This window comes from Hipposideros armiger, unplaced genomic scaffold (assembly GCF_001890085.2).
Source record: "Hipposideros armiger isolate ML-2016 unplaced genomic scaffold, ASM189008v1 scaffold_107, whole genome shotgun sequence".
In the NCBI taxonomy this organism is placed as follows: Eukaryota; Metazoa; Chordata; class Mammalia; order Chiroptera; family Hipposideridae; genus Hipposideros; species Hipposideros armiger.
This window is the reverse complement of record NW_017731457.1, coordinates 1,373,164-1,384,765: the sequence shown is the minus strand read 5'-3', so window position 1 is coordinate 1,384,765 and position 11,602 is coordinate 1,373,164.

Here is an 11,602-nt window from a genome sequence, read left to right as displayed (position 1 = left end):
CTGTGTCTTGGCCTCCTTTGTAATCTCTCATCTGCCTTTAGCTCCTGGCCTGGGGAGGGAACAGGGCTTGGCCTTGAGGAACCTCCACTTTTCAAGGTGTATTTAAGGGGCTGCTTACCAGAATCCACTGTTGTTGGCTTCTGGTGTATGGTCCTTCTCCAAGTTCAGCTTATCCTTTAACAATGAAAGCCCCTTTATAGGAAAAGCAGGGCCCCACGCACACCTGTCCACGGCAGGTCTCCTCTGCAGGTGGGCTCACCCACCCAGCCACACCTTCCCCAGCCCTCGTCTTATAGGACCAAGACCTTGAGGCCAGGGCCTGGTGGGCAGCCTCCAAGAGCTGAGGGGGTAGCTGGAGGGATAGAGGAAACAAAAGCGACCCTTCTGTCCAAACCAAACCCCTGGTGAACAGCTGTGCAGAAAGGGGGAAATGGCCCCACCTAAGAAAACCAGAAGACATGTTTCCCTCTGAAACATCCTATCCAAGGAAGGCCTACTCTCTCACATGGCCACGTAAGGCACTGCTTCACTTCTTTATAAAATGTAAACAATATCACCCTGCAGGAGGTACTGGGAGACTCAGTACTACCCTTAGATGCACCCATCCCCAGAGACATCCCCTTCCCTCTGGTGCCAGAAATCTGTGGGACCTGGGGACGTGCCTACAACTCCCTTCTACACTATACTCTGGGTACCAGATTCTGGAATTCCCTCCCCAAACCACCAAGTCCACTTCCAGGGCCCACATGGCCTCATGCGTGTATCCAACCTCCTGACTGAGGACCCCATGGCCAGTAGTACAACCCTCAGCCAGAAGGGTGGCAAGGAAGCTGTTCTTTGGGAGTGTGGGTGGAGTTTGCCAGGCAGACTGGAAGATCTTGCATGTGTTCCCAAGGATCCTGGCAGTGCCAGAAAAAGTGGGATGGAAAGAGAAAGGGGTGGGATGATGCTCAGGGCTCTCTCCCTAGAGGATAGTAGAGCACAAAAAGCAATGTATCAGGCAAAGACTAGAGCAGGGAGGAGGACCATGCCTTTCAGGCAGGGAGAGCAGCCCAAGTGAAGGCCTAGAGCACAGGACAGGGAGAGTGCCTGGTGGGACGGGGCAGAGCGAGGGAAGGATGGAGAGGGTATCTGAAGGTGGTAGGAGGTGGTGGGTTCATGGAGACCCACAGTGGGCTGCTGTGACGATCAGTGAGGACTGACAGCCTGCCAAAGAGTAGCGGCAAAGAAGATTCCTTCATTCATTTACTTTTTCAACAAAAATATCCCTTGCTGGCCAGCCCCAGCAGGGGGCCTCCCTGCTTTGGTTTCTCATGGTCCATGGCCTTAAATACTGCCCATGCACTGGCAACTCCCAAACACCTCCAGCGTAGACCTCTTCCCTGAGCTGCAGACTTGTACATCCAAAGCCAATTCCTAATATCTCTATCTGGTAGTCTCATAGGCATCCCTGAGGGGCCGGTTTCCCACCCACCACAACAAAACATGCTCTCCGCCCTGCCTTCCCCAGCTCAGTAAATGGCAGCTCCAGTGGATCACGCTGGCAGCTTGGAGCCATCTCTGGCTCTTCTCCTCTCACTCCCCACAGCAGATGCACCAGCAAATCCCAGCAGCGCTGCCTCCAGAAGTTATCCAGAGTCCAGGTGCTTCTCACAACCTCCAGGGACTACACACTGGTCTGTCAGCAGCTAGTGCCTGTATTACTGACAAAGCTTCCCAACTGAGCCGCCCAGTTCTGCCCGGCTCCCCTTCAGCTTTCTCTCCACGCAGCAGGCAAAACAATCCTCTTAAAACATAAGTCAGCTCAGGTCATGCATCTGCTCAGAATCTTGCAATGGCTCTTATCTCACTCAGAGGCTTTCAATGGCCTAGAAGCCCCTACCTGAGCTGCACCATCTGTTCTGACCTCACATCCTGTTTCTCAGCCTTCCACCAGCTCCTATGGTTACACGGGCCCTCTTATTCTTCCTGCCGGCAGCAGGCCCCCGCCCCACTCCAGGCCTCCATGTCTGCTGTCTGTCCTGCCCAGAATGCTTTTCCTTCAGCTATCAGCGTGCTTGACTCCCTTACCTCCTTCAGCACTTGACTCAAATGTCTCCTTTTCAAAAGGCCCTTCCCTACCCCTTTTCTAAAATTGCAAACTGTACCCTCCCTTGTACAGCCCTTGCTCACCTGCCCCTGCCTTCTTTTTCTCCAGTGCACCTAAGTGGCAAGGTAGACTTTCCTTCTTTATGTATTGACTGACTCTCCTTACAAGAATGTAAATTCCCTGAGGATAAACGCTGTTTTAAGGACAAAATCGATAAACTCCCTGCTTTCATTAGTTATAAACTCTGGTAGAGAGACAGTAAGCAAACATGCTAGGCTGATAGTCGCCCCAAAGATATCCAGGTCCTGATCCCTGAAGCCTTGTAAATATTACTGTATTTGCTTGGGCTGCTATAACAAAGTACCACTGACTGGGTGACTTTAACAACAGAAATTTATTTCCTCACAGTTCTGGAGGCTTGAAGTCCAGGGTCAAGGTGTGGGTAGGGGTGGTTCCTTCTGAGGCCTCTCTCCTTGGCTTGCAGATGGCAGTCTTCTCCCTGTGTCTTCACATGGTTGTCCCTCTGTACATTTCTGTGTCCTGATCTCCTCTTCTTATAAGAACACTGGTTTTATTGGATTAGGGTACATCCTAAGGACCTCATTTTAACATAATTGCCTCTTTAAAGATTCTATCTCCAAACACAGCCACATTCTGAGGTACTGGGGGTTAGGACGCAAACATTCGAATTTGGGTGGGGGGGTGCACTTCACCCATAATAGTTACCTTATAGGAAAAAAATCTTTGCAAATGAAATAAAGTTAAGAATACTGAGCTGGGAGAGATTATCCTATATTATCAGGGTGGGCCCTGAATGTAATCAATGTATTCTTATAAGAAGCTGAAAGAATTGTATGCCAACAAATTGGACAACCTACAAGACATGAATAAATTTTTTAAATATACAACCTACCAAGACTGAATCATGAAGAAACAGAAAATCTGAACAAACCGAATAACAAATAAGGAGATTAAGTTAGTAATCAAAAACCTCCTAACAAAGAAAAGACAAACATTTAAAGAAGAATTAACACCAATCCTCCTGAAACTCTTCCAAAAAATTGAAAAGGAAAGAATACTTCCAAGTTCATTCTAAGAGGCCTGATACCAAAGTCAGACAAAGACACTACAAGAAGACAAAACTACAGAGATGTAACATCATCAAAATAGCAGAATAGGAGGTCTTCAGCCCACAGCTCCCTACAGAAAATTTTCTAAAATTCATTTGGAACCACAAAAGACCACAGATAGCCAAAGAAATCTTGAGCAGAAAGAAAAAAGCTAGAGCCATCATATTGCCTGATTTCAAAACATAATATAGAGCTACAGTAATAAAAACAGACATATAGGTCAATGGAACAGAATAGAGAGTGCAGAAATAAATCCATGCATATTTGATCAACTGGTCTTTGACGAGGGTACCAAAAACACAATGGGGTAAGGACAGTCTCTTCAATAACTGGTGTTGGAAAAATTGGATAATGAATATTCAGATGCAGAAAAATGAAACTGGATCCTTATCTCACACTATACACAATAGTCAACTCAAAATGTATTAAAGACATACAGAAGAGCTGAAACTGTAAAACTTCTAGAAGGAAACAGGGAAATCTTCTTGGCATTGGTCAGAGAAATGATGTTTTTAATATGGCCCCAGAAGCACAGACAATAAAAGCGAAAATAGGCAAGTGTGGTTGCATCAAACCAAAAGAAACAATCACAGCAAAAGAAACAATCAACAGAGTGATCAAACCACACATTTGATATAGGCTAATATCCAAAACATATAAGGGACTCAAACAACTCAATAGCAAAAACAAACCAAAAAACCAAAACAAACAAACAAAAAACATATAACCGCATTTTAAAATGCGCAAAGAACCTGAATGGACATCACTCAAAAGAAGACATACAAATAGCCAACAGATATGTGAAAAGTTGCTCAGCATCACCAATCACCAGGTAATGCATATGCAAATCAAAACCACAATGAAATATCACCTATAACTGTTAGGATGGCTATTATGGAAAAACAAAAGGTAACAAGTGTTGGAGAGGATGTGGAGAAAAGGGACCCTTGGACACTGGTGGTGGGAATGTAAATTGGAATAGCCACTATTGCAAATAGTGTGGAGAGTCTTCAAAAAATTGAAAATGTAACGACTATATGATCCAGTAATCCCACTTCTGTGTATACATCCAAAGGAAATTCAATCAATATCTAGAAGAGATATTTGCACCTCCATGATTATTGCAGCATTACTCACCATAGCCAAGATATGGAAACACCCTAAGTATCCATAAACAGATGAATGGATAAGGGAAACATGTTGTATATATACAATAGAATATTATTCAGCCTTTAAAAAGAAGAAAAGCCTGCCATTTCGTGAATGAACCTGGAAGACACTATGCTAAGTAAAATAAGCCACACATAGAAAGACAAATATTGCATGATATCACTTATATGTAGAATCTAAAAAAAAAATCGAAGTCATAGAAGCAGAGAGTGGAGTGGTGGCTCTCAGGGGCTAGGGAATAGGGGACATAGGGAGATGTTGGTCAAAGGGTACAAAGTTTCAGTTAAGCAGTTATAAGTTCTGAAGATCTAAAGCATAGCACAAACTATAGTTAATAATACTGTATTCTATACTTAAATTTTTCCAAGAGAATGGGCCTTAAGTGAACTCACCACAAAAAAGAAAAGCAACTATATCAGATGATGGAAATGTTAATTAGCTTGATTTCACAATGTATATAAAAATATTGTACAACTAAAATACACAATTTTTATTTGTCAATTATACCTCAATAAAGCTGGATATTTTAATTGATCAATTAATTGATAGATTTTTGAGGGCAAAGAAATAAAACTACAGACCAATATCCCTGATGAATACTGCTGCAAAAATCCTCAATAAAATACTAGCAAACTGAATCTAATAGCACATTACAAGGATTATACATCATGACCAAGTGAGATTTATTCCTGGAAGGCAAGGATGGTTCAACATATAAAAATTACTGAGGGCCGGTCAAGTGGCTCAGTTGGCTAGAGTGCGAGTTCTGAGCAACAGGGTCGCCGGTTCAATTCCCACATGGGTCAGTGAGTTGTGCCCGAGCTGAGCTGTCGCTGAGCTAGTGAGAGCACATACTCTTAACAACAAGGTTGCCGGTTCGACTCCCACATGGCATGGTCAGCTGTGCCCTCCTGCAACTAAGATTGAACACAGCACCTTGAGTTGAGAAGCCACGAGCTGCCGACAGGCGGCCGCATGGCTCAGTGTGCACCAAGGTTGCCAGTTCGACTACTGTATGGGTTGGTGGACTATGCCCCCCACACCCCCGTGCAACTAGATTGAAAGCGGCAACTGGACTTGGAGCTGAGCTTGCGCCCACCACAACTAAGATTGACTTGGAGCTGATGGATCCTAGACACAATGTTCCCCTTACCCAATTCCCCAACACTGTTCCCCTCCCCAATTCCCCAACAAAATCTTAAAAAAAAAACACAAAAAACTGATGGGGTGGCCGGTTAGCTCAGTTGATTAGAGCGTAGTGCTCATAACACCAAGGTTGCCAGTTTGATCCCCATATGGGCCATGGAACTGCGCCCTCCAGAACTAGATTGAAGACAACCACTTGACTTAGAGCAGATGAGTCCTGGAATAACACACTGTTCCCCAATAAAATCCTTTTTAAAAAAAATCAACTGATATAACACACTACATAAACAGAATGAAGGACAAAAATCTCATGATCATCTTAATAGATGTGGAAAAAGCATTTGACAAAATTCAACACCCTTTCATGACAAAAAAAAAAACACTCAAGAAACTAGGAGTAGCAGGAAACTACATCAACATAATAAAGGCCATATATGACAATCCCACAGCTAACACCATACTCAATGGGCAAAGGTTGAAAGTTTTTCCTCTAAGATTAGGAATATAACAAAGATGCCTATTCTTATCACTTCTATTCAATGTAGTATTAGAAGTTCTATCCAGATCAATTAGGCAAGAAAAAGAAAGAAAAGGGACCCATATTGGAAAGAAATAAAATCATCTCTGCTCCTTGATGACATGATTTTATATGAAGAAAACCCTAAAGATCACACACACACACACACACACACACACACACACACACACACACACAGAGACCTGTTAGAACTAATAAATAAATTCAGCAAAGTTGCAGGATACAAACCTAACACAAAAAAATCAGTTGCTGGGCCGGCCGAGTGATGCATTGGTTAAGAGTTGGCTTGGGACGCCAGCTCTGAGCAGCAGGGCCGCTGGTTCGGATCCCACATGGGGGCCAGTGACACTGCGCCCTCTACAGCTAAGATGGTGAACAACAGCTCGACCTGGAGCTGGGCTGCCACGAGTGACCAGCGATGGCATTGGCTGCAGCCCCTGCTGCAGTGGGCTGCCATGAGCTACTGTGAGTGGCCGGCAACCGGTGTGAGCTGCCGTGAGCCGCAGTACAATGGCCTGCGAGCAACTGCCTCACCCAGGAGAAGCAATGATAATACCAACATGGGCTAATGAAGCGACGTCCTCCACTAGACTGAAGAACAAAGAACAGCAACTTGTCTGTTCCCCTTCCCCGATTCCCCAACACTGTTCCCCTCCCCAATTCCCCAAAGTCTTAAAAAAAAAATCAGTTGCCAAGGAAAATAATAAAATAAAAAATAAAATAATTTTAAAATTACGCTCAAGAGTGCGAGCTTTGGGCCAGCCGAGTGGCTCAGTTGGTTAAGAGCTCACTCAAGAGTGCAAGCTCTGAGCAACTGCAGTTCAAGTTTCAGCCTAAGCCGAACTGCCGCTGAGCTGCCAACAGGTGGCAGGATGGCTCAGCTGGAGAGAGCACTTGCTCCTAAGAACAAGGTTGCCTGTTTGAGATGGTGGGCTATGTCCGCCCACAACTAAAGACTGAACTCAGCACCTTGAGCTTAGCTGCCGCAGGGGTGGCTCAGGGGATACAGCGTGCGCTCTTAACAAGGCTGCCTGTTTGACTCCCACATGGGAGGGTGGTTACGCCCACCTGCAACAAAGATTGAACTCGGCACCTTGAGTTGAGCTGCCACCCGGATTGCTCAGTGGATAGAGCATGTGCTCTTAACAATGAGGCTGCTGGTTCGAATCCCACATGAGATGGTGGCTATGCCCACCCGCAACTAATTGAACACAGCACCTTGAGCTGAGCAGCAAAATGACTGGCCTTGGAGCTGAGCTTGCTGTGCCCTCCACAATTAAGATTGAAGGACAACAACTTGGCTGTTCCCCTTTCCCAGTTCCCCAATACTGTTTCCCTCCCCCAATTCCCCAATAAAATCTTTTTTAAAATAAATAAAAATATGTTTTCATAAATTTAATACAGAGCTTGTTAAATTTCATTGTTTACCACATTATCAAATTCTATGAATAGTGAGTGTTAATAATTGACAGAGTGCTGGTATTCCACAGAAGAAAAATTGGATTCACCAAAAAATTGCATTTAAAAAAAAAAATGGGCAAAGGACTTGAACAGACATTTCTCCAAAGACAGACAAAAACAAATAAAGAGATGCCCAACTTCACTAAGCAGCAGAGAAATGCAAATCAAAGCCATGATGAAATATCACCTTACACCTATTAGGATAGCTACTATCAAAAAACGCAGAAAGTAGGGGCGGCCGGATGGCTCAGTTGGTTAGAACGCTTGCTCTTAACAACAAGGTTGCCGGTTCAACTCCTGCATGGAATGGTGGGCTGCACCTTCCCCCAACCCCCCTCCACAACAGATTGAAAACAGCGACTGAACTTAGAGCTGAACTGCGCCCTCCACAACTAAGATTGAAGGATAACAACTTGACTTGGAGCTGATGGGTCCTGGGAAAAACACAGTTGCCCAATAAAGTTACAAAACAAAAAAAAGCAGAAAGTAAGTGTTGGTGAGGAGAAGTTGGAACCCTTATGTACTGTTGGTGGGAATGTAAAATAGTGAAACCACTGTGGAAAACAATGTAGAGGTTCCTCAAAAAATTAAAAATAGTGCTATCATATGATCCAGCATTCCCAATGGGTATATACCCAAACATTGTATGATTCCACTTGCATGTGACATCTAAAATTGCCAAATTCATAGAAACAGGAAATAGAATCGCAGTTACCATGGGATGGGGGGTGAGGGGAGGGGATGGGTAGGGAGTTGTTTAATGTGTATTGAGTTTTATCTTTGCAAGATGAAAAAATTTTGGAGATTTGTTTCATATACTTTGCAAATCATATAATATGATAAAGCATTAATATTCAGAGTGTGAATATACTTAACACTATTGAAATGTACACTTAAAATCATTAAGATGGTAAATTTATATTATGTGTTCTTCACTGCAATTTAAAAAAGAAGAAGAAGCTGGAAGAGGGAGGGAACTGATTCTCCCCTAGAGCTTCCAGAAGGAGTGCAGCCCTTGACTTTGGCCCAAAACCAATTTGGGACTTTTGGCTTCTGGAACGGTGAAAAAATTAATTTCTATTGTTTTACACTGCCAAGTTTGTGGTCATTGTTATGGCAGCCACAGGAAACTAATACAATGAATAAACGATTAACTCTAATGTCAGGTTAATCCATGCTATAAAGATTAAAAGCCAGGGAAAAAGACGGAGCATGACAAAGAATGTTAAGTTACTTGGGATGGTTGGGGACACCTGACCTCAGGTCAAAGACTCTGTGGTAAGCACGTGCCTGGGAAGTCAGAACAACAGAGAGGTGCATCTTGGCTAACAAAACTGAGCAAAGAGCAAAGTAATAAGGGCAAGGAAGTAGCCAGGGCCTCAGTCTCATAAGGGTCGAAGTGAGGGCTTTGGATTGGAAAGCAAGGAAATGTCACACTTTGACCTACGTGTTCAGAGGCTCTGAAGGGTAACAGAGGGACAGATTAGGGGCTGTTACACTGGAAGCCCAGCTAGACCAGGGAGGAGGGAGAAGTGATGGAATTCTGTATACATTTTGTACCGAGAACCAACAGAATTTGCAGATGGATCTGATGCAAGGAGTAGGGAGAGTAAATGACAGAAGTGAAGGACATCTGCAAGGTTTGGCCTGAACACACTAGATGACGGTGGTGGCATTTACTGAGATGAGAAACATCTAAAAGTGAAGAATCCTAGAATGGAGAGGAGCAGATCTGTTAGCACAAGTTAGGAGCTCTGGCCTGGACACATTAAATTTAAGGTGCCCATTTACCATCCAAGTGAAGATGCTAGGTAGACATTTGAGTCCTTGTGTCTGCAGTTCAAGGAGAGATGAGGGAGTCACTGAGGCACATGTCTGGGTAAGGAGGTGGCAGACTGGGTCTGACAGCAGGGATCCCATGATACCAGCTCTCTTTTCACCCATTGACTAGGACAGCTTGGGCTCTGGCCCCTGCCCTGGGTAACAGTCTTCGGCTCATCCTGTGACAGTGTCCCCACAGAGCCTCTCTCCTGTCACCAGCTTGTGTTCAGCCAGGCACCAGTTTGGACTAATCACTGACCTGGAGTAATCAAGTCTTTCCCACAGTACTCTCAACCATATATAATTACATTATATGTAACTAAACTTAAACCTAAAACTTAACACATCCAAGCCAGAGCTCTTAATTTGCACTTAAATTCAGATTTGTGCCCTATCACACACATGTAGGCACCAATCTACGTGCCTACTCTCTTATAAATTATATACATACTTGACTATACAAATAATAAAATATGTCCATCACATAACTGCAAAAACAGTTTTAGAAGAGTGCTCTAAAGATGAGATAAACAACATTTGAATGATTTTATTTATTAAAAGTACAAAATTCCTTTTTTGCTTTCAGTTAAAGAAAAGACTTAATACCTTGTATGAGCAATGTGACTGAATACGTCAGGTCTGATGACCTAGTCACTGGTTTCAACGGGAAATGTTGCTGACAAGGAGCTCCAACTAGGGATGGAAATGGCAGCTCTATCTTTTCGCTCGTCTTACTGCATTAGCATTGTCTTCAATCTCTGCTTTCTTTTCAGGAATCTTTTGCAGCCACAAGTCCATTCTGTGAGGGTTAGTTTTGTTAAACCTAGGTAATGTCACTCAGGCACAGGTCAACCAGGCACAGGTCAACAGCCTCTCCAGGTCCACTCTGTGCACCCCCTCCACACTGCACTGTGGACCTCTCCTAAGCCCCTTCGCCCTGGGGTGGTAACTGCTGCCACCCCGAGACTGTGTCTGTCCTCACTGGTTTCCCCTAACCCTGCCCAATCTGTTGTAAAATCCCCTTTATAAACTCTCCTCAATAATCCCCACTGAGTGCTCCCGTTTCCCGCCAGGACCCTGTCTGAGATACACCCGATAGGAAAGCAACAAACAGGCAAAAACCATTGCTGTACAGCTCTGAGGACCATCATGCCTTCTTGGGACACTTGACTGTAAGTGCTCTGGGACCATCTGACCAGCAGACAAAGTGAGGGCACCAGCATCAACCTGAAAATTAAGTATTTTAAAGCCTAGCTTCTTTCTTATTACAAAGCAAAATTTGAATATTTTCTTTCCTCCCCCAGGTAATTGTTTTGCACCCGGGTTGAGTGCCCCTGCCTTTCGGTACACTGGCCCTGGGCCCTGGCTAGTGAAGCCTAGCAAATGTGATGGCTGGAACCTGAGTCTGGGCAGCTCTGCCCTTGTTCACTGGGCACATTTAGGCGTGGGGCTCAACCTCTCCCCTCATAGCTTCCTGGGCAGTGGGATGAAGTGGGAGGGTGGTCCCAGGGGAGATAGGGTCACACACACACACACACACACACACACACACACACACACACACACACACACACACACACACACTCCCCACCTCCCCAGAGGGCATTCTAGAATTCTCTGCTTCTAGGCAAGGTGCTCCACCCTTCCAGTGCTGGACTAGGCACCTATGCTTTGGGAACCGCCCAATTCCTCTGGCCATTTCACTCAGCCAAAACCTTGCTCAGCTGTGACCCTCCTGAACCCTGAGCTGGACAGCACCAGCATCGGGTCGCCCCCACTGGGAAGAGCAAACCTCTGAGCACATCTATCGCAGCCTGGCAGGTCCTCCCCCAGGTCCTGCTCCTTTAGCGCCCTGCCTGGTCCGTGAGAGCCTGAGATTTGGGCCGTCGCCTTCTCGCCTCTGCTCTCACGCAGGCCTCAAAGAGGGAGAGGACCCGACCCGCACCCCACCCCAAGGTGACCGCCAAGGTTCTTAGGGTCCACAACGTCTCCTCCAGCTCAGGTCTCGGTTGTTGGCCTGCATCCAGCTCGCTTGAGTCAGAGGGGCTCCCAGAAGGGAAATTGAGGCCCCTTCTCGGGGCTTCTAAACCCGTCTAGGCTGCTGCATCGGGCTACGCATCCCTCCTAGGCTGCAGTATTCAGTTTACGCATCTCCGCCTCCCGGCTCTGTGCACAGTTGTGGCTACAGAGAAATGAATGAAGTGGGAGGAGGAGTCGGGGGTGGGGCGCCGCCGAGGGCGTGGGGCG